The 20,622-nt window shown below is 42.1% G+C and overlaps 1 long non-coding RNA gene across 1 annotated transcript in view; it reads right to left on the bottom strand.

The window, feature by feature from the left end:
- The window catches only part of LOC125614750, a 52,454-nt gene extending 32,088 nt beyond the window's left edge, over positions 1 to 20,366 (bottom strand). Inside the window, exons 1-3 of the long non-coding RNA XR_007345319.1 lie at positions 20,010 to 20,366; positions 18,052 to 18,178; positions 1,458 to 1,645 (exon numbers count right to left, since the gene is read on the bottom strand). This is a non-coding gene — a long non-coding RNA (uncharacterized LOC125614750). The remainder of the gene's footprint in view (positions 1 to 1,457; positions 1,646 to 18,051; positions 18,179 to 20,009) is intronic.
- Positions 20,367 to 20,622: the final 256 nt, after the last annotated feature.

Raw genomic sequence — 20,622 nt, 5'->3', positions numbered from 1 at the left:
TTGCAAGAATCCATTGTGTGGATCCGAGTCCCTGATCCTGACACTCCAGTGTATAGGACAAGCCTTCTGTGTTTATCTGGCCATGGCAGACCTGGTCAAGACAGTCATGGGCCTCAGCTTCCTATTGACTTTGTTTCCAACGAAAAAGGCATAAACCTACACGCACCTGCATACTACACTGTGGTGAGCCGTTTCTGCCGTTTATGTAAATTATGGTCGCCATTACATGATGGCGCTGGCTCCGCTGTGGTCTGTGACAAACAACTCCTTGTTTGGGAGAGTTGGCACATGACTTTTCATCACTCTATGAGAAAGCTCCACGTGGCTGCTTTGCATTGGGGCTTGAGATGCTTTATTAAGGCTGGGAGGGGCATCCGGAGGGAGAGAACTGAAGAGGAGAACTGAGGAGAAGGACTGTCAGGGGCCTGAATAAACTGCTGAAAGAAGATTCCTGAGTGTTGCGTCTTCCTTGCGGGCAAGGGGGCGCTACACTACACGCTAGTCCCCAGAGAGATCTGACAACAAGTCGTTCATCATTACTCCAGTTTGGGGTCCCCTGGTGCTGTGGTTGGGATGAACAGTGTGGATGAAGGGAGGACAGGCAGAGTTGGGAACTTATTATGCTGAGGATGTGTTTGCCTCTTGTTCTCTCTGCAAGACATCTCAGACCCAATGCACAGGGTATTTGGATTTTTTTTTTGCTTTACGGGCAACCTCAATACTTCAGCTCCTTCACAGGAATCATAATAGGTAGTGTTTTTTCTCTGCCCTTCCCTTGCCACGATTTTTCATACTGGGCAACTTCTCTGAACCCCAAGGTCCACACAACTTTTAGCTGGTCTCGGGATCCATCAATCTGGTCCTAAAGTGGGAGGATTCTTTTACACTTCTAGCACATCAAAAAGGTCCCCGAGCTAATATTCTGACCTGCTCATGAGGTCTGTGAATATTTGACCCACAAAAGGAATTAATCCCAGGGACTGTTTTCTGGTTTTTTTCAGTGAATGACATTAAGTGTCCAGAAAAGTAACTGAGCAAAACCAGTTACATGCTTGTAGGTGTGTGCTGATAAATGTCCCCAAAAGAACACCTAGAGTGGACCTGTGTATCACCTGCCATAACCCCGGGACTCCTATACAGGCTATATTAAGGAATATAGAAGAATTTCTTCTACAGCACTTAGAAGAATCCCCAAAACTAATGAAAAAAGACATAATGTCAGCTTTCTATGTTTTCCTGAACACTATGGGGCACAGGTTGAAAGCATGAGAGAATTTCTTTACTGGGGGCATAGAGAAAAATAACAATAATAATATGAACAACTAGAAGCCCTTTCTGCACAGCCAGGTATTAGGTACCCACTTGCCACATCTTAAATCCTTTTGTCCTAATATAAAAACCCCATTGATGATACACGGGAGAGGTACTACTATGACTTTGAGGTGACAAGCACTCACCCAGCAAAGAGTTGATCCATGAAATATGAGATGATATTAAAATCCCAATAGGAACACAGGACGCTGGTGAAAATAGGAACTGCCCTATTTATGAAGGATGGTTCCAGGTACCACACCAACTATTCCCTTGTCTGCCGGGAGGGTCTGCTGCATCATTCCTTTAGTCTCAGAGTCAACTCACTGTCACACTAGAAAGGACAAGAGGGGACATACAGTCAGTCGCAGCACATGAACCATCAGAGGGTTGCATTTAGCGTGTTTAGACAAGGAAGACTCGACCCTTCCAATTTATAAATATGGTAGATATTGAGTGGTCCACGGGAAAAAGCATTTCTAAGGTTCTGAAATAACATTTGATGAGGGCGGGGGGTTGGGGAGCAAAAAGTGATTAAGTCCTTAAGAAATGTGACTCCCCAACCAGACTTCAAGGAAATGGGTGAGATTCCTGTGTGTTCCTCACTCTGGTGCAGTGGGGCCTGGGAAGGCAGGTACTTGGTTGGAGCATTACCATGATAGTGGGGTTTGCCTCTTGTTCTTCCTGTATGGCTGGTGGCACAGACCTTCACACCCAGCCATGAATCTTGTACATAAACACCAAGAGAGACTAAGACTTCCTTTCTAGATCACTTGATACTTTGCATTTGATTGATGACCACAATAGGACCTAAGTTGTCCTGAAGAAGACAATCATAGACCCTCTGTCACACAGTTCTCTGAAGCTAATGCTGGTTGTGTTTGGCAGTAGTGTCAGATGGGGACTCCAAAAAAAGCATCCCTGAGGTGGCGGTTTCCAAGTGGAGAGTTCACTGGGAGTGCTCTCAAAATCTGCTTGCATGCACGCCTGTAAGGCAGGATTGGTAGTGGGGACGGGGGACAGGGGACGGGGGAACTCCACCATGTAGGTAGAACTGAGCCCCAGGCACGTACTCCATGGGAATCTCCAGAGCTGGGGTGGCCTTCTGTGTTGTCCCAAATGGATATCCCAGTTCCAGGTCTTTATATCCCATATCTAACAGCCACGCACTTCTAAATAGCCCCACAAATAGTCATATCCCAGGCCAGCGCTGTTGTCCCTGCAGTGAGCATCTCCTATATGGCACCACAAAGTAGTGCGGAGCCACGGATCAACATTCCAGTCCCTTGAGAAGGATAAACTGGTCCCAAACAGTAATCTAGGATGAGGTCTCAACATCCATTGACCTTTCTGCTCCCTGTTGCCCCCTGTTCATAACCTCACAGCCCAGGACTTCCCTGGGATCTGCCTCAAACCCTCATGAGAAACACATACTCGGCTTCCCCACAGTTCTCTCTGATGTACGAGTGGCCCTGCGCGAGATCCGAGCATTTCTGCCAGATGCAGACCCACTTAGCTGTGGGGCCAGGCAGAGCTCCAGAGGCATGCAGAACTCAGCGGAAGATGCAACATGGTTCCTGCAACCACAAGGGGTCACTTATACTGTGGCAGCTGTAATGGGGAGAAATCTTAGTATCCCCAGGCAGCCAAGGCCGAGCTCCACAGGGTGAAAGGCTTCTGGAGACATGGAAGCCCAAGGAGAGCCTGCAGAGCTGCTGAGAACCACTGCTGATCTCCATCTAAAGCACCTAAGCAGAGGGCGCAGCATTAGGGAGAAGGGTCACATCACGTCATTCAGGGTAACTGCTCAGCACGACACTGGTTAATAGTGAGAATTAGCCCAAATCAGAATGAGTTTTGGATTTCCCACTACCTACTGGGAAATATTTCCATAGTCCTCCTACCCATCCCATTCTTCCTTCTTCTTAATAGGAAATCACTGCTCTACAGTCTCCCCTCCCATTCGTTGTTACACGGACCCACAGTTATGGTCTCCCTCAGCAGCAGCACTATCAGGTTTGCTGACCCCTTCCTCTCATTACTTTTGGGTTTCTTCATTTTCCCCCTCAACCTTTAACGAAAAGTGTGATACAAAGAAGAACTTCATCTGCAATTAAAATAACTGTTTTCTTGATTTTTATCACTTGACTCTTAGCTCAATCATCATGAGTTGAACCCATAAAAATATTTTGCCTGTAATTTTATCATTACAGGTCACCGAATGTTTTGTAAGTTGAATTTTGCTTCTATTTGATAGGAACAAATTTTCCAAAATTCAAAGACAAAAAGCCTCTCTTCATTTTATGCTTTTATGTTCATCCACTTATCTCACGTTTTCACATGCTAAAGGAATGGCAGAAGAAAAAGACACAAATGTATCCTATGGTAAAAAGGGACATTATGGGGTTTCAGTAGCAAGTTGTTCTCTCCTGCAGTAGCCATTCCTTCCCCCATTGCCTTTTATAATTATGTTTCCATTTGCATATCAAAACGGGATATCAAAAATGTGAAGATGCTCACTGACTTATATGCACCAAAGTTTGCCACACACAAGTGCAGAGTGAAACTGCTGGGTTGTCAGTGTGAAACTACGGAAAATAAGAAGCTCCTCAAATTTCACATTCAAAAATCAGAATTTTACAGCTGGGTTATATATACATAATTTCCTGTTTGTGTTTTAAACCCAGGGCTCTCTACCACTGAGCTGCATTCCCAGATGTTTTTTTTTTTTTTTTTTTTTTTTGAGACCAGGTCTCGCAAAGTTGCTGAGGCTGGTCACAGACTCAGGGTCCTCGTGCCTCAGGATCCCAACTCACTGAGCTTACAGGTGTGTGCCATGGCACCTAGCTAGTGATGATCTATTTTAACCCAAGTAAGATTCTTTTTTAGCTCCTAAATAGCATTTCCTAGAATTTTATGAGACAGAGATGATGCAACTTCATAATGCTGTATCAATTAATGACCAGATAAAATCATCACATTAATCAGAAGTGTGCCTTTGGCAAAGTAACAACGTCTTAGTGGGGGTTGGCAAGTCTCATCTACTTTAAAGAATACCTGAGAGCCTTTAAAACTCAAGAGTCTTTAAAACTTGATATGCCTGAGAACTCAGCTCTCTTACTTTGGAGCCAAATTCCAGATTGGGGGCAGAGGGTTTATGCTACTTGTTTATGCTACTTATGTAATAAAATCATACATGGCAACACATATGATAGAAGCATTGATTTAAAAAAAACATTTAAGCATGGTGATAATATAATACTTGTAAGTATATACACTCATTGCCAAAATTATTCAAAGTAGACATGTTGGAATTTTAAGGTCAAAGCTTTGGACTGAAGCCAACAAACTTGTACACAATGAGCGCACAGTATAAATATTAATGTGGAGAAATATTTGTTGCAACTCTCAAACTTACCTACATTTTTAAACTTTTTTTTTTTAAGAATCGGTGCACTGTGCACGAGCACAGTGTTACAGGCCTGGTATCCAAGCTGCTAGGGAGGCTGAGGCAGGAGGATCACAAGTTCAAAGCCAGCCTCAGCAAAAGCAAGGCCCTAAGGATCTCAGTGAGACTCTGTCTCTAAATAAAATACAAAATAGGGCTGGGGATGTGTCTCAGTGGTTGAGTGCCCCTGAATTGAATCCCTGGTACCAAAACACCAAAAAAAAAAAAAAATTGGTGCATTGTGGAGATTCATCCAAGTGGCCTCACTGTGACGTATTCACACAGGCACATGGCGTGGTTTGGCAATCCTCATCTGCTCTTCCCATACTCTCCCACCTCTCCTTCCTCCCCCTCCGACCCCTCCTCTGTTCCACAGTCGTCTTCTGCTATCATGAGATTCCCCGCCTCTTTTCATTTTTTATTTCTCTCTCACTTCCACATATGAGAGAGAATGTCAGACTCTTGACTTTCTAGTCTGGCTTCTTTCACTCAGCATGATGACCTTGAGTTCCATTTATCCCCAAGTGACATAATTTTGTTCTTCTTGACGGCTGAGTAAAACTCTATCTAGCCTAGACACACACACACACACACACACACACATATACACACACCCAGAAACACACATATATACATATACATAATTTTGTGTGTGTGATGCTGGGTCTGATCCATGCTAGGTAAGCATCCTACCACTGAGCTAGAGCTCCACACCTGACCTCCCCTACTTGGAAGACTGGGAAGACTTTGGGATTATTAAGGAACAAGGATTATGAGAAAGATTTCCTGAACTGCTATTATTTAGAGTAGAAGCAATCTTATCTCTAGACAAAATTTTATATTTACCTAACCCCATTTTATACAGGTTGTCTCTGCTCGATTCCTGCAGCTTTCCTAGGATGATGTCCCATGTTACTGGCATTTCTTAACTCTTGGGGGGTCTCCACCGCAGCTTTGGCTTCCTCTTCACCTCTCCACGCTTTAACTTCTCAGGGGGTGCCCTGCAGGGACTCTGACCCTGCTGCCGTTTTCTAGCCTCCCAGGTCTTCCTTTGAAATATTGGTGGAAGCCTCCGTGACCCCCTAACTCTAGCTTCCTGCATTCTTGCAGAACCAGCACCATATGGATGACACCAAGGTCTCACACCATCTCCAGCAGTAGCCCAAGTTCCAGAGGCCGTGGCTGCAGCAGCCTCTGAGTACCTGGGTAGCTGAGCATGTTGAAAAAACTTCCTAGGCCCCATTGAACAAGAAGGGTGCCCATTGGTCTCTTCTCAAGAGATTTTTTTACTTTTACTTCCTTGAGTCTGAGATGGATATGGTCTTGCCAATTCCTGAGATGCAAATGGCTTCCACTCCAGTTTCCAATAGTGTCTCCTTTTCCTCTAAACCCTCTGGAACCCTGTCTTAGAGTCCTACTGCCATTCTGATCTGCTGGGCTCCCACCAGAAACAGTCATTAAGCTTTGCTTACTATAATCAAAAAAGTATTTTCAGGTTGTGCTGCTATACATCTTGAAATTGCTCCCCCCAAATTTCAAAAAAACTCCAAAAGCTTCTGAATCACATGGTCAGCTTAGTCACAGTAACAATCCCACTCTCTTACCAATTTCTGTTAATCTGCGTTTTTCACTATTGTGACTAAAAGACCTGACCAGAATAATTGTAGAGGAGGAAGTTTATCTGGGGGCTCACAGTTTCAGAGGTCTCAGTCCATAGAAGGCTGGCTCCATTCCCTGGGGGCTCGAGGTGGGGCTGAACATAATGGCAGAAGAGTTATGGCAGAGGGAAGTGGCTCCCATGATGATCAGGTAGCAGAGAGAGATTCCACTTGGCAGATTCAAAATATATACTGCAAAGGCACGCCCCCAGTGCCCACCTCCTCCAGCCACACCCCACCTGCCTTCAGTTACCACTCAGTTAATCTCCTAGGGGAATTAATTCTTTGATTGGGTTAAGACTACAACCCAATCATTTTTCCTCTGAACCTCCTTGCATTGTCTCACACCAGCTTTTGGGGGACACCTCACATCCAAACCATAACAGTAACCAAAGGGCATGGGCAAAGAAAAATCAGAACACAATTAAAATTTAACTGAACACTTCTTAAAATGGGTGGGCTCTCTCTCTCATCCAGCAAGGAGGTCCACGGAACAGGGTAGAGGAGAGTGTGGCTGCAGAGTTGCTGATCAAGACCTCCAGAGGCCAAACAGGAAGCAGGTCTGATTTTATTGCGCAGTTACCATGTATATATACTCAGGCAGTAGCTAAGCGGGTTACAGGCAGCCACCAATGCAATTTCTGCTAATGTCCTTGCAGCAACCAATCAAGGAGTGGGCCATGGAGCAAGCACACGGGCTGCAACACATGGCCTCATGCCCAGGGCTGTGCCTATGGGTAAGCGTCCTGCAACTCACACGTCCAGCACAAGAGGAGTGGCCTGCCACTCAGACGTCCTTAACATATGCCAGTATGCAGTACTCCATGCACTTGTCCCCACAAAAATATGTTTAACTACTCCCAAATCACTTAAGTGTAACTCAGAAGTGAAAAATTTACTCCAACCCAAAATAGAATAAAACAGGAGGGCTGGGGATGTGGCTCAAGCGGTAGCGTGCTCGACTGGCATGCGTGCAGCCCGGGTTCAATCCTCAGCACCACATACCAACAAAGATGTTGTGTCCGCCGAAAACTAAAAAAAAAAAATATTAAAAAATTTTCTCTCTCTCTCCCTCTCTCTCTCTCTTAAAAAAAAAATTAAAAAAAAAGAATAAAACAGGAATTAGAAATGTCACTGTTAGGACAAAACTTAATTCACCATGTGTTAAATCCATCAAAACTGAATTAGAAGGTTTTTAATAGCACAATGCCTTTCTCACATAAACATATTTTTACACCCTCATGCCTTAGTGAGCCCTTTTGCTAAATATCAATAACTAGAGACGAGGCATTAGTAAGAGTCAAAGTCCATAAACACCAACCAGAAAGAACAAATTCCCAAATTTTAATTCAACTTATATGCCAGTGGCAACATATAAGATGATGATAGTGTTAGGCACCTATATGGACCATGTGCATTAAATCCAGTTTTAATATATTCTAATGTTCCACTAAAGACACAATTTTAATAACATTTACCAATTTCCTACATTGAAGTGAAGTAAGTTAGAAAGTATTGTTTATACCCTAACATGAAAGGTGCCATTTGGAAGGTAGGATTCTTTAATACGCAGTTGGGTTGATTTTATGACCCGATTTTCTCCCAAACATAGACACTGAAGTCAACTAAGACCACAAAGGCAGAGTTAAGTCTGGTGGGGGGCGGGGGGGCGGGTACTGGAGGACTGAACCCAGGGCCTTGTACATGGTAGGCTAGCACTCCACAGCTGAGTTATATTCCTATCCCTTTTTTATTTTGAGTCAGGATCTCACTAAATTGCCCAAGCTGGCCTCAAACTTAAGATCCTCCTTTCTCAGCCTCCCAAGTAGCTGGGATTACAGGCATTCACTACTAGAATTAAATCTTTAACTTTGGCATTAGTAACCTGTAATATCAAACTACAAACTTTGAGCCAATTGGAATCATCACCCTTCAACATGAATCCAACTCAGAAGCCACCACTGCTATGTTGTTCATAATTTCAACTGTTTTCCATCTTTGGAAAATTTTTTTGCTATAATTCCCAGGGTAAAGTTTAGCTATAAGTTACAATAGATGCTAAGAATGTTGTAGGTTTTATAATGTCTTTAAAATTACATTTTAAATATTAGAACCTTGTGATTCTAAAAGGTTCATCTGAAAGGTAATTTCATTTGGCCTATGCTACATTATTAAAGCAAAGAAAACGATATAAAACCAGAAATTTATACAACCAGGGGAACTCCACATCATGTACAACCACACAAGTGGGAACCTAATAAAACAAGTTATACTTTATATATGTGTATTCTGCCAGAATACATTCTACTGTCATGTGTAACTAAAATTAAAAAAACAAATTTAAATTTTCACATATCCACGGCTGGTTATTTTCAATGCCATCAAACTCTTTCTGACCTTCCTCTGATGTCATTTCTGAGTGTGGTTCTGTTTACCGTCAATGAAAAGAAACGACAAATGAAAAGAAATGAAAAGAAACAGACAAAAGCAGTAGTCATTATAAATATAGAAGGGATTTATTAACCATAATAATTTACCTTTACTTTCCCCATAAAGAATTTAAATTTAGCTCAATCTTTAACTGAATATTCACTTCTTTAGGAAATATTTCTAATCATCCAAAATTTCAACAAGTCACGGGGAGGGGGCAGCGCACCACATATCCTAAGATACAAGGCACACAAAGATCTTGGATATTCATCCACTCAAAAGGGGAAAAAACCCTCAGGACAAGATTAAAATACTACAGAAACATAAATCCACATTGTATACTACCATCTACCTCATAACACTAACTTCTAAACAATCAGGTATGCTACGTTTTCACTCACTGTTCTGACACAAGTCCTGTGAGCCTCAGTCGGCTATGCGAAGTCCTCCTTGAAGATGGCTTTGTTTCCCTACATAAACTGTTGTCCCTTTCCTTGTGGCTGTCTTTAGGACTTAATTGATTTTTTTCACTGTATCTTGACCACTTTAATTGTAAAATATTCCTTTACATGTCTCTTCCTTTTTTGCTTCTGTGTCAGAGGGGACAATCTTTTAAGCCAACTTTGTATAAACAGTATTTATTTTTTCTTTCCATACTTATTGAGCTCCTGCTAAGTATTAATGACCTGGGTTTAAAGAGGATCAAAGAAGAGGTGTCATGACTGGCTTTTCTAGATGCAGTGTCTGAGCTGAGACCCCAAGAGTGAGGTTATTCAAAGAGAGGGCAGGATAGAGCAAGAGAGCAGGAAAGGTGGTAGCCAGAGAGGACAAGCAGTATTACATGGGGCTAGTCACTTGTCTAACAGTATTGGGGTTGGCGAGGGCAGCAGAGCACTTTGGTGAGACCACAGGAAAAGGACCACAACTCTTTGACCAATTAGCCCATTCCTCATATACATCCAAAGGACTTAAAATCAGCATACTACAGTGACACAGCCACATCAATGTTCATAGCAGCACAATTCACAATAGCTAAGCTATGGCACCAACCTAGGTGCCCTGAAATAGATGAATGGATAAAGAAAATGTGGTGCATATACACAATGGAATATTAGTTAAGCCATAAAGAAATAAAGAAGGGGCTGGGGTTGTGGCTCAGTGGCAGAGCACTTGCCTCTCACATGTGAGGCACTGTGTTTGATCTTCAGCACCACATAAAGATAAACAAAATATTGTGTCCATCTATAACTAAAAAAAAATTTAAATAAAAATGAAATTATGGTAAATGGATGGAAATGGAGGCTATCACGCTAAGTGAAATAAGCCAATCCCATAAAACCAAAGGCCGAATGTTTTCTCTGATGCTGATTCCCCATAGGTGAGGGGCGGGGGGGGCAGAGTTCACCAGACTGGACAGGGGAAAGTGGGGGCAACCAAGGGGGGGAATGGGAATGACAGCTGAGTAAATCAAACATAACTTTCCTATGTTCATATACGAATACGCGACCAGTGAAACTCCATCCAAATAATGTACAACCACAAGGATGTGATGCTATATACCATGTATGTATGGTACGTCCAAGTACGTTCTACTGTCATGTATAACTAAAAAAAAATTAAAAATTAAAAAAATAAAAATAAAAAGGCATACAGAGGGAAAAGCTGAAGACGGAGAATTAGTTAGGCTGAAGTCAGATTACAAAAGCGAAGCAAGAATTAATGACAGTCAATATCAATAATAAATCAATTGGGAAGTTGAGGGCTGGTTGGAAAGAAAACCAAATGCTGCCCTTTCCCCCTTTCCAAGCCCTTCCCCCTGTTCCAGCTCCAACCAGTGGCTAAGGTAACCTGTCCCAGGAGTGAGTTTTTCCTCCCTGCAGGGAGTTGGAAAAGGTGCTGATTAATGCCTACAGGGGTGCTCCTCCCTCCTAGCCCAACTGCTTCTCACCTTTTGGCCACTCCCAGGATTGGGGAGAGATAAAGAGGGGGAGAGGGGTGGAGAACAAAGAAAATATAAAATGCACAAAAGGGGCAGGATGCTTCCTTCCACTTCTTGGGGATACCAGGATACCAGCTATGGCCCCCTTCCTTCCTGGAAGAAGTCAGAGTTACTATTATTTAAATAAAAAGCCTCCTACTCAACTTGAAGGTGCTTGGAAATCAATGTTTGCAAAAGTGGCTTGTGGTCAAATATTTGCACTGGAGACACAGCCCTCTAAATTCTGCAGGGAGGATGAAGGCAGGGTGGGTGGATGTGAAGAAATGGAGAGAGAAAAGTCAGTAGGAGGCAATAGTGCAAAATAAAGATGACATAAAGTAAAGATGGACATAAAGATGTCCAGAAATATCAAGGCTATCAACTTACCAGTGCTCAATATAGAAAGAGTCTTTATTTAAGTAAGTAAATGCACAAAGCCAGGTCCCTTAAGAATTAGATTGAATTCTTACTTGACAAAAAGGTATCAAATGATATGTGAAATGTTCATGTACACAAACTGTTTAAATTGCCTGGATTCACTTTATCGTTTTCCCATTTCACATCTTCCTATTTTGAACGGGACTCATTTAGGTGGTTTGTTTTAAATTTTAAATGTCCAGCATCTTAGGTCTATCAAGCTGGTAAGAAATGAAATCAGGCCAGACGTGGTGACACTCGCCTATAATCCCAAGCAGCTCAGGAGACTGAGGCAGGAGGATCTTGAGTTCAAAGCCAGCCTCATAGAAAGGAGAAATAGGACCCTAAAGCAAGACCAAAATCCAGCTGGGCAAACAGGTCCTGCAGTTAGTTCTGTGCCCGGCATCTGGAGCACATGGCATGATAATGTTCTGTCCAGACGGCTTGTGCAGATCAGCCCCAGTGGCCTGTTGGCTTGACTCTACTAATTCCTGCATCTTTCTTAGGAAGATGTTACTGGCATTTCTTACTCTTGTGGGTCTTCCCTGAAAGCATCAGCTTCCTTCTCACATCCCCATACTTTACCTTCTCAGGGGGTGCCTGCAGGGACTCTGACCGTGCTGCACTTTGCCTGGCTCCCAGGCCTTCCTTTGAAATCTTGGTGGAAGCCTCAGAGAAACCCTAAGTGCAGCATAATACATTCCTGCAGAACCAGCACCACAGGGTTGACACCAAGGTCTCCTGCCATCTCCAGCAGTAGCCAAGCCTCCAGGGACCTTGGCTGCAGCAGCCTCTGAGTATCTAGGCAGCTGAGCATGTTGAAAAAAAAAATTCCTAGACTCCCGCTCCCTTGTGCAAGAAGGGTGACCCACTGGTCTCTTCTCAAGAGAATTTTCACCTTTACTCTCTTGAGCTAGAGATGGGTATGATCTTGCTAGCTCCTGAGATGTCCTTAAGCCATCTTTCTTATTGTCTCCAGTCAAAGTCTTTAGCATTTCCCTAGTGGTGGTGATAGGGTCTTCAACAACTGCAACTCCCTTAGCCCTCATTTGACTCCAGACTTTTAAGTCTGCAAATCGTTCTGCTCCTGATTATCACAATAAATTTGGCTAAAAGCCACCAGCAATATCCATGCCACCCCCTGAATGCTATGCTGCCAGGACTTTTCTTCCACCAGATTTAAGAAGTCCATCACTCTTAAAATCAGCCTCACAGAAAGTCCCAGGACACAGGCAGAAATGCAGATAACTTCTTGGCCAGAACGTAACACGACTACTAATTCTACTCCAAATTCCAATAGCCCTCTTTTTCTGAATCCTCTTGAGCCCGGTCTTCACTGACCATAGTCCTATTGCCATACTGGTCCTCTGAGCTCCCACCAGAATCAGCCACTAATCTCTGCTTACAACAATCTAAATAAAGCATTTCCAGCTTTCTCTGCTACACATCTCAAAATTCCTCACACTCATTCCAAACAGCTTCAAATGCTTCTGAACCACATGGTCAGCTCAGTCACAACAACAACCCTACTTCTTGGTACCAATTTCTGTTTAAGTCAGCTTTTTCACTGCTGTGACTAAAAAATCTGACCCAGAACAATTGTAGAGGAGAAAAAATTTATGCTGGGGCTCAGGGTTTAAGAGGTCTTACGTCCATAGAAGGTCAGCTCCGTTTTTCAGGGATGGGGTGAGGCAGAACGTCACGGTGCAAGAGTGTGGCAGAGAAAAGCAGCTCACATCATGATCAGAAAGCAGAGAGGTTTCCACTTGCCAGAGAGAAATACATACTCCTCCTCCAGCCACAGCCTACCACGTCATTTAACACTCAAAGTTAATCCCTGCCAGGGAATTAATTCACTGATTGGGTTAGGTCTCTCAAAACCCAGTCATTTCTCCCCTGAACCTCTTGCATTGTCTCACATGTGAACTCTTGGGGGGACACCTCATATCCAAATCATAACATTCACTCGGTACAACAACAAATTTTTATCATGTCTATCAAATCACAGGCATTATCATGGGAGAAACTGAAAATGGAAGAGACACTCTGTTCTGTACTCAAGACACAGAGAGAGGAAAACGAGTAAGAACAAAAAAGTGCAATGCATTAGTTCTACAACTGAAATGAACACAGGAAAAGGCATCAAGGAAAGAAGTCCATTCACCTGGGGCGCTCAGGAAATGCTGCAAACAGAAGGGTCAGATCTTAAAAGAAAGGGCCATGGAGGGTGAGAAGGGTGTCCTAGCCAGGGCAGTACAAGCAAAGGAGGAGGTATGACATCGTAACAAACGAGTCCCAAAACCACATGGGATAGAGTCACTGGGAACAGAGGAAGCAGTAGGAAAATCAGAACATGTGTTCTGCTGGAGGGTGAAATTTCCCCTTCATGTAGTGCAGGTCCACTGGGTAAGCAGCTGAGTCCCAGTATCACCAATACACTTTAGAAGAACGTCAGCTCTGGCAGCAGGTGAACCCAACAGGAGGAGGGAGGGACTGAAAAAGAGTATTCCAAAATGATGGATGCAAAAGTGAATCCCTGCGGTAAGATAAAGATTGATAAAACAGGTGGAACATACAGGCTCTGGGGAGTGCCTAGATTGGTGATCCAAGGGACGGTGGGAGTCTGGGGCTTCCCCCAGCTTCAGTGTTTTGATTCTGTTTACAAAGATGGGGGGAAATGGGGTGACAGAGTAGATTAAAAGAGGAAAGAGGAAGGGGTCAAGGTCACCGTCTTAGGTTTGGGACATATCGAATTTGAGGTACCCAGAGAAGATGACAGATCTGGATAAACACATTAGGAGTAGGAGTGATGATCCCACTGAGGAAAAGCATCTTGGTTTAAGAAGAAAAATATTGCTAAGATATCCTAAACTGGTATAATGAAATAATATACCAACCTACACAGAATTGTAAAGCTCTGAAAATGAAAACAATGTCAACATTTGTTTCAAATATACTAAATACATAATCTTTGATTAATGTATACCAATATTGATTTTGGTTGCATTATAGTCATTTGAATTTAACGAAAAGATTTGATTCTAAAATACCAATTCAGGAAGCTTATAAGAAGACTCCTTTTGAAAAAATAAATCTGGAAAGTTCTAAATTCTAAGCCAGACATGTAATTGGGAGACTAAGGCTGAAAGATCACTTAAGGCCATGAGTTTTAGGCCAGCCAGGGTATTACCCAATGTATTACCCTGAGTATTACACAGTGAGATCCCACCTCAAAAGTTTAAAAAAAAATAGCCAAGCACTACGGCACACACCTATAATCTCAGAAACTGGTAAGGCTGAAACAGGATCACAAGTTCAAAGCCAGCTTCAGCAATTTAATGAGGTCCTGTCTCAAAATAAAAAACAAGAAAGGCTTGGGGTGTGTGTGGCCCAGTGGTAAAGTACCTCTAGGTTAAATCTTAAGAACCAAAAGAAAGAAAAAGAATAAAACAATTGTGGAAGAGGAATGCTTATGTGATTATAGATTTAGTTATTTTTAAATACAATTATGACATAAAAAATACTTTTAAAATCCACGTTTTTCCTATTCCCCTACAAACAGCATAGGAATAGTTATTTTCTTATTTATACTCTATGGGATGATAGTAAAAAAATCAGAGAGGGGATGGGGATGTGGCTCAAGCGGTAGCGTGCTCACCTGGCATGCGCAGGGCGCTGGGTTCAATCCTCAGCACCACATAAAAATAAATAAAGATGTTGTGTCCACCGAAAACTAAAACAAAATGAATATTAAAAAATTCTCCCTCCCCCCACTTCTCTCTCTCTCTCTCTCTCTCTCTCTCTCTCTCTCTCTCCAAAAAAAAAAAAAATTAGAGAAAGGATCTAGCATAAAATATAAAACTACCATTATTCAGGTTGAATATTTAAAGTCTTCTAAATGCTGTTCAAATTATTGCGTCAATCAGGGCCCCATATTCACATGAGAAGAGAAGAAAGGGATGAACAAATCTAATCAAAAGGACTGAGTTTTCAAGATGAAAGAATTTATGTATGAGGTTTATTGTAATTATACAGACTGGAGCTTGGGATGTGAATCATTTGCCTAGCACACACTGGACCCTGGGCTTAATCCCTAGTGTTACAAAATAAATAAATAAGTAACAAAACCAGCTATGAAAACTTACATTAATAAAGTTTCCTGAGAGCAGTCTGAAACGCCCCCATTGCTGGAGATAGTTTCAAAAGTAAAAAAAAACCAGCCAGGCACAGTGGTGCACGCCTATAATCCCAGCAGCTGGTGAGGCCAAGGCAGCAGGATCGTGAGTTCAAAGCCGGCTTCAGAAACTTAGTGAGGCCCTAAGCAACTCAGTCAGACCCTGTCTCAAAACAAAATATAAAAAGGGCAGGAGTTCCTGGCACCAAAAAAAAAAAGATCAGCTTCCACCAATAATTTTGTATCCTTTCCTCCTTTATGATCCTATGATAATAAGTTTACTTTAAAGAAAAAAAATCACAAACTATGGTTTCATTCATTTGATGTGTACATGCACATGTCCATTACATGAAGACAGTATTAGTCAAAAGTAAATCAGAATCGCTATAAGTGAAAACAATTTCTACATTTCTTCCATTTAAGAATTGTGCAGGGGGATGGAGTTGTGGCTCAGTGGTAGAGTGCTTGCCTAGCATGTGTGAGGCCTTGGGTTCGATTCTCAGCACTGCTCCATCAACAGCTAAAAAAAAAAAATTGTGCAGGATCCATGCATGGTGGCACACGCCTGTAATCCCAGCAGCTCAGGAAACTGAGGCAGGAGGACTGAAAGTTCAAAGCCAGCCTCAGCAAAAGAGAAGCACTAAGCAACTCACTGAGACCTGTCTCTAAATAAAAAAATACAAAATAGGGCTGGGGATGTAGCTCAGTGGTCGTGTCCTGAGTTCAATCTCTGGTACCCTCCCCGCCAATAAAACAAAGAATGCTGCAGTTGGCAGAGTGTTTGCCTTGCATGCACAAGACCCTGGGTTGAATCCCCAACACCACACACACACACACACACACACACACACACTGCTGCAGCTTAAAATCATTTTATCATTTAATGGATGCAGATCAAGAACCTTAGCCAGGTATGTAATCCAAGCTTTCTGGAAAGCTGAGGCAGAAGGATGGCAAGTTGGAGGCCAGCCTCCGCAACTTAAAGAGTCTCTGTCTCAAAATAAAAAGTTCGGGGACATGGCTTAGTAGTAGAGTACCACTGAGTTCCACCCCTACCACCAAAAGATAAAAAAAACAAAGAATCCTGTTTAGGGATGGAGGTGTAGAATAGTGGTAAAGTACTTCTTGCCTAGCATGCATGAGTCCCTAGGTTGGATTCCCAGCACTACAAAGGGAGCAAAAAAAAAAAAAAAAAGAAACAAAGAAAGAAATGAACCTTATTTATGTAACAGAAATTTTAATTAATGAAAGAAATTTACTTATTTTCTCTGTCTTCTCAAAAAAGATCTAAAATAATATCAAACAGTAAAATAAATTAGTTAAGTAAGTTAAGAATATGCTAAGCACTGAGTTAGAAACCATAAGAAACAAGAGTCAAAAATGAATAATTCACAATAAGTCTGAGAAGGCCCAACAGGTTTCATTTTGTATTATCTATGAACTGTTTTTTTCTAGATTAAATATAAGACATCAAAATTAAATTTAAAAGTGAGCATTATATTTTGTTTAATTTCTATCATCTCTCTCTCTCTCTCTCTCTCTCTCTCTTTTTTCCTTTTTTACAGTACTAGGGATTAACCCAGAATCTCCTACATTTTAGGTAAGTACTGTACCACTGAGCTACATCACCCAGCCCTTTTTTAAAATTATATTTTTAGACAGGGACTCACTAAGTTGCTCAAGCCAGCCTTGAACTTGAGATCCTCCTGCCTCAGCCTCCCAAGTAACTGGTATTACAGATGTAAGCCACCATGCCTGCTTAACTTCTATTATACATTATAATAGAATTCCTATTGTCATTATTTCTATTGTGTCTTTATGTCTTTAATCTTGACTCTTATTCAATCTTAATATTTACCTTGAGCTTCTTAATCTAGTAAGTCCCAACTTTTCCATTCTGTGAATATGTCAACAAAACTGACACAGCTGCATTCAAATAATTTGGAAATCATATTCAAGAGCTTATATATCCTTTATATATATATATCTTCATATACTATGAAATATATATATTTTCAAATGCTCTAATCATTCACCTATTTTCTCAAAAATGTAAAATGCTATTTTTTTAAAAAATCTTTACTTTGAAGTTACTGTAAGTGGCATATTTGTTGCTTAATTTTTTAAGGGTGTCCCACATCTAGGACCATGGGACTTAAAGGGTTAAATGAATTCTCCCATTCATCTCCTCCTCAGATTCCTATTTATCTACCTGTTCTTTTTGGTTGCTTTCTAATTTTTTCCTTCCACAACACCATTCCTAAGAATCATGTACTCCCACCAACTTTTACACATCTCAATCGTGTATATATCTTGCTCCTGTTACATATGCCTGTTTATACTCTTATATAATATATAATATATAATATATATATATACATATATATATATATATATATATATATATATATATATATATATTCTTAGCTAATTTATCTTACTCTTTGATACTATTTTAGATCTTTTTTGAGAAGACAAATAAGTAAATAAGCATTTTATTTAACCTCTTTCATTAAAATTTCTGTTACATAAATAAGGGTTTTGTAACTCTCTATTTCTAGAATGTTTACCATCATTATGTGGACTAGGAAATAGTTTGTGGGAAAAAAAAAGAATTTTTAAAAAAGACACCTACCTTGGATCGGGTAATGGAAAGGATAAAGAGTCCTGGGCTTTGATGTTTTACCTTACTGATTATCAGAATTACGAACACCATATACAAGGTTGGTTTAGTCAGCTTTGCGTCACTGTGACCAAAAGACCTAATGAGAACAATACAGAGGAGCAAAAGTTTATTTTGGCTCACAGTTTCAGAGGTTCAATTAGTGGACTTCTGACTCCATAGCTCTAGGCTAAATGTGAGGCAGAGCATCATGGTGAAAGGGCCACATCTGACTTGTCTACATTTACCATGGAGTTACTCCACATCAGTGAATTGATTCACTGAATATGTCACAGCTCTGAACATTCTCGAGTTGCCTCACACATGAGCTTTTGGGGGACACCTCATTTTTAAACCAAAGCAAAGGTTCTATTTCCTGGTTTTCCAGTGTCATATTTTGCATCTGCAACAATGAAAACAAAGTAAAGAGTACATGAAAATGTGTAATTTCAAATGAATAGCAACAAGAGTAGCTCCAAAGAGCTTACCATTCTTCCTGGTTTATTCAACAGCTTTCCATAGCTTTCTTAATTTACTTTTGGGGAATTTTGGAAAATGGATAATAATTTTGGGCCATTCTGGAAAATGAATAATAGTTTTAGGGATAACAAGTATCAAATTTGATAAAATAATGAAGATATTCTCCATATCCACTTGATCAAACAAAGAATAGAGGTTTTAGTATCATTCAGAAGTAGATCCAAATCCCAATTCTGCCCTTTACTAACCTATACCTTCTCTGTGGTGAAGAGATGGTAGAGATACCCACAAAATATCACTCCTCTGACCTCTAATTGGTTATTATACAAATACCAGGATATCCATCAGACTACTTTCTTGCCCAAAATAACCTAAAACAAAAACTTACCCCTGTGTAGTTTAGAATATATTTATACACGTTTGAAAAATATTCTTTCATATAAAACATGATTCTAGTTGTCTAGGAAACACACAAATACATTTCCTAATGTCCAATAGCTCATAGTGTTGCAGGAGCTTTAAAACGAACATTTAAAAAACTAAACACAAAAAAAAATAACTTTTAATAATGTGAAATATTAGGATGTGATACAAGGACTTTGAACATTTTTCAAAGACTTGTGATGCAGCTGGACTCAACTGCCCAGGCTGAAATGAAATGCCTGCGAAGACAAGCTGAGGCATCCATCCGGAACAAAGCTCAAGAGCAGCCTGGGCAGTTTAGACCCTGTCTCAAAATAACACACACAAAAAGGCTGCGGATGTAGCTCAAACTACAATGCAAAATACTTCTGAAATTAAAATTTTACCATATGGTTATTGAGAGTCTCTGCTTCTAGAATCATTTACTATTTGGGGCAAAACATATATTCTTATATTAAGAGTGTATAGGATATAATGTCAATGGAATGACTTTGAAAACTCAGTGTGCAATCCCACAATGGTGGGGCTCGAACCTGGTGTTAGCCTTAGGCGGGCTCTGGACCTGGGTCACACAATCAGGGCTTTTACATACTTTTACATACACAAACAGGGCACAAGAGAAAGGTCACCACCTGTAATAAAAAATAAAAATAAAAAAAACCTCCGCACCCCTCAGAGGTCAGGGTAGCAGGTTGCAGACAAACATGGGGCACGAAAAGCAAACCAGAATCCTGCAGTTTCCTTTTCGTGCCGTATCCTCGCAAGCCCCGCGCTTTCTGGGGCTACCTAGTTCCTCTACCTTGTGCCAAAATGGAAACCAGATCCACTGCTCCGGGAGGCTGCTTGGGCTCTGGGCACCCACACGGCCACCCGACCGGCCACCCAGCACGTGTGTCCCGCTCTACCTGAAAGCCACTCAGCCCTGCGGCCGCAGGGATCACCCTCGCCTGGGAACAGAAAAAAAAAAAAAAAAAAAGCCTTGCTGAGCGCCTTCATCATCCTGGGTACCTGCTGCCACCGAGGCTCACCGTAGCAGAACAGCAGCAGCAGCCCCACGGTGCTGGAGATCGCCCTCCCTCGCAGGCGGACAGGGAGCCTCGACCGTGGAGTTCCGCTCCCCGCAGAGCTGTCAGGTGCAGGAGACGCTGTGCGCGCACTGGACCGTGGCACTGGACCGCGGCACTGGACTGCGGCCAAAGAAAGAGGGACGGGATGGGACAGGATGGGCGCACTGGACGGAGGCCCTTCTCCCGCGACTTGGGCTGGACTTCAGCAAACCCGCAGGAGCGAGGCTGTGGGATTACCGGGCGGGGGAAGAAGGAGGGTCGGGATGGGCGGGGCTGGGGGTACCACCCAGGCTGTGCTCTGTGCTTAGCCTGGACCAGTGGCGGTGCCTGCCAGAAGCGCGTGCGCACCTCTGCAAGCCGAGCATTTTTTTCTCACCCTGCGGGCATTTAGTCATGGCTGCGTTTCTCTTTCTGGCCGCTGGTACTCCTTGTGCGCCTGGGAGATCTGACCAACAGACTTGGGGAGCCCCCTACAGGCTCTGGCGTGGGGCTCGTCCTCTTCAAGTTCACAGATACTGACTGGGCTGTGCGGTGAGAGCATGGCCTTTTCAGAGACTGGACGCCAAAGGAGAGA

This window comes from Marmota marmota, unplaced genomic scaffold, assembly GCF_001458135.2.
Source record: "Marmota marmota marmota unplaced genomic scaffold, marMar, whole genome shotgun sequence".
Lineage (NCBI taxonomy): Eukaryota > Metazoa > Chordata > Mammalia > Rodentia > Sciuridae > Marmota > Marmota marmota.
This window is presented reverse-complemented; position numbering and strand designations above follow the sequence as displayed.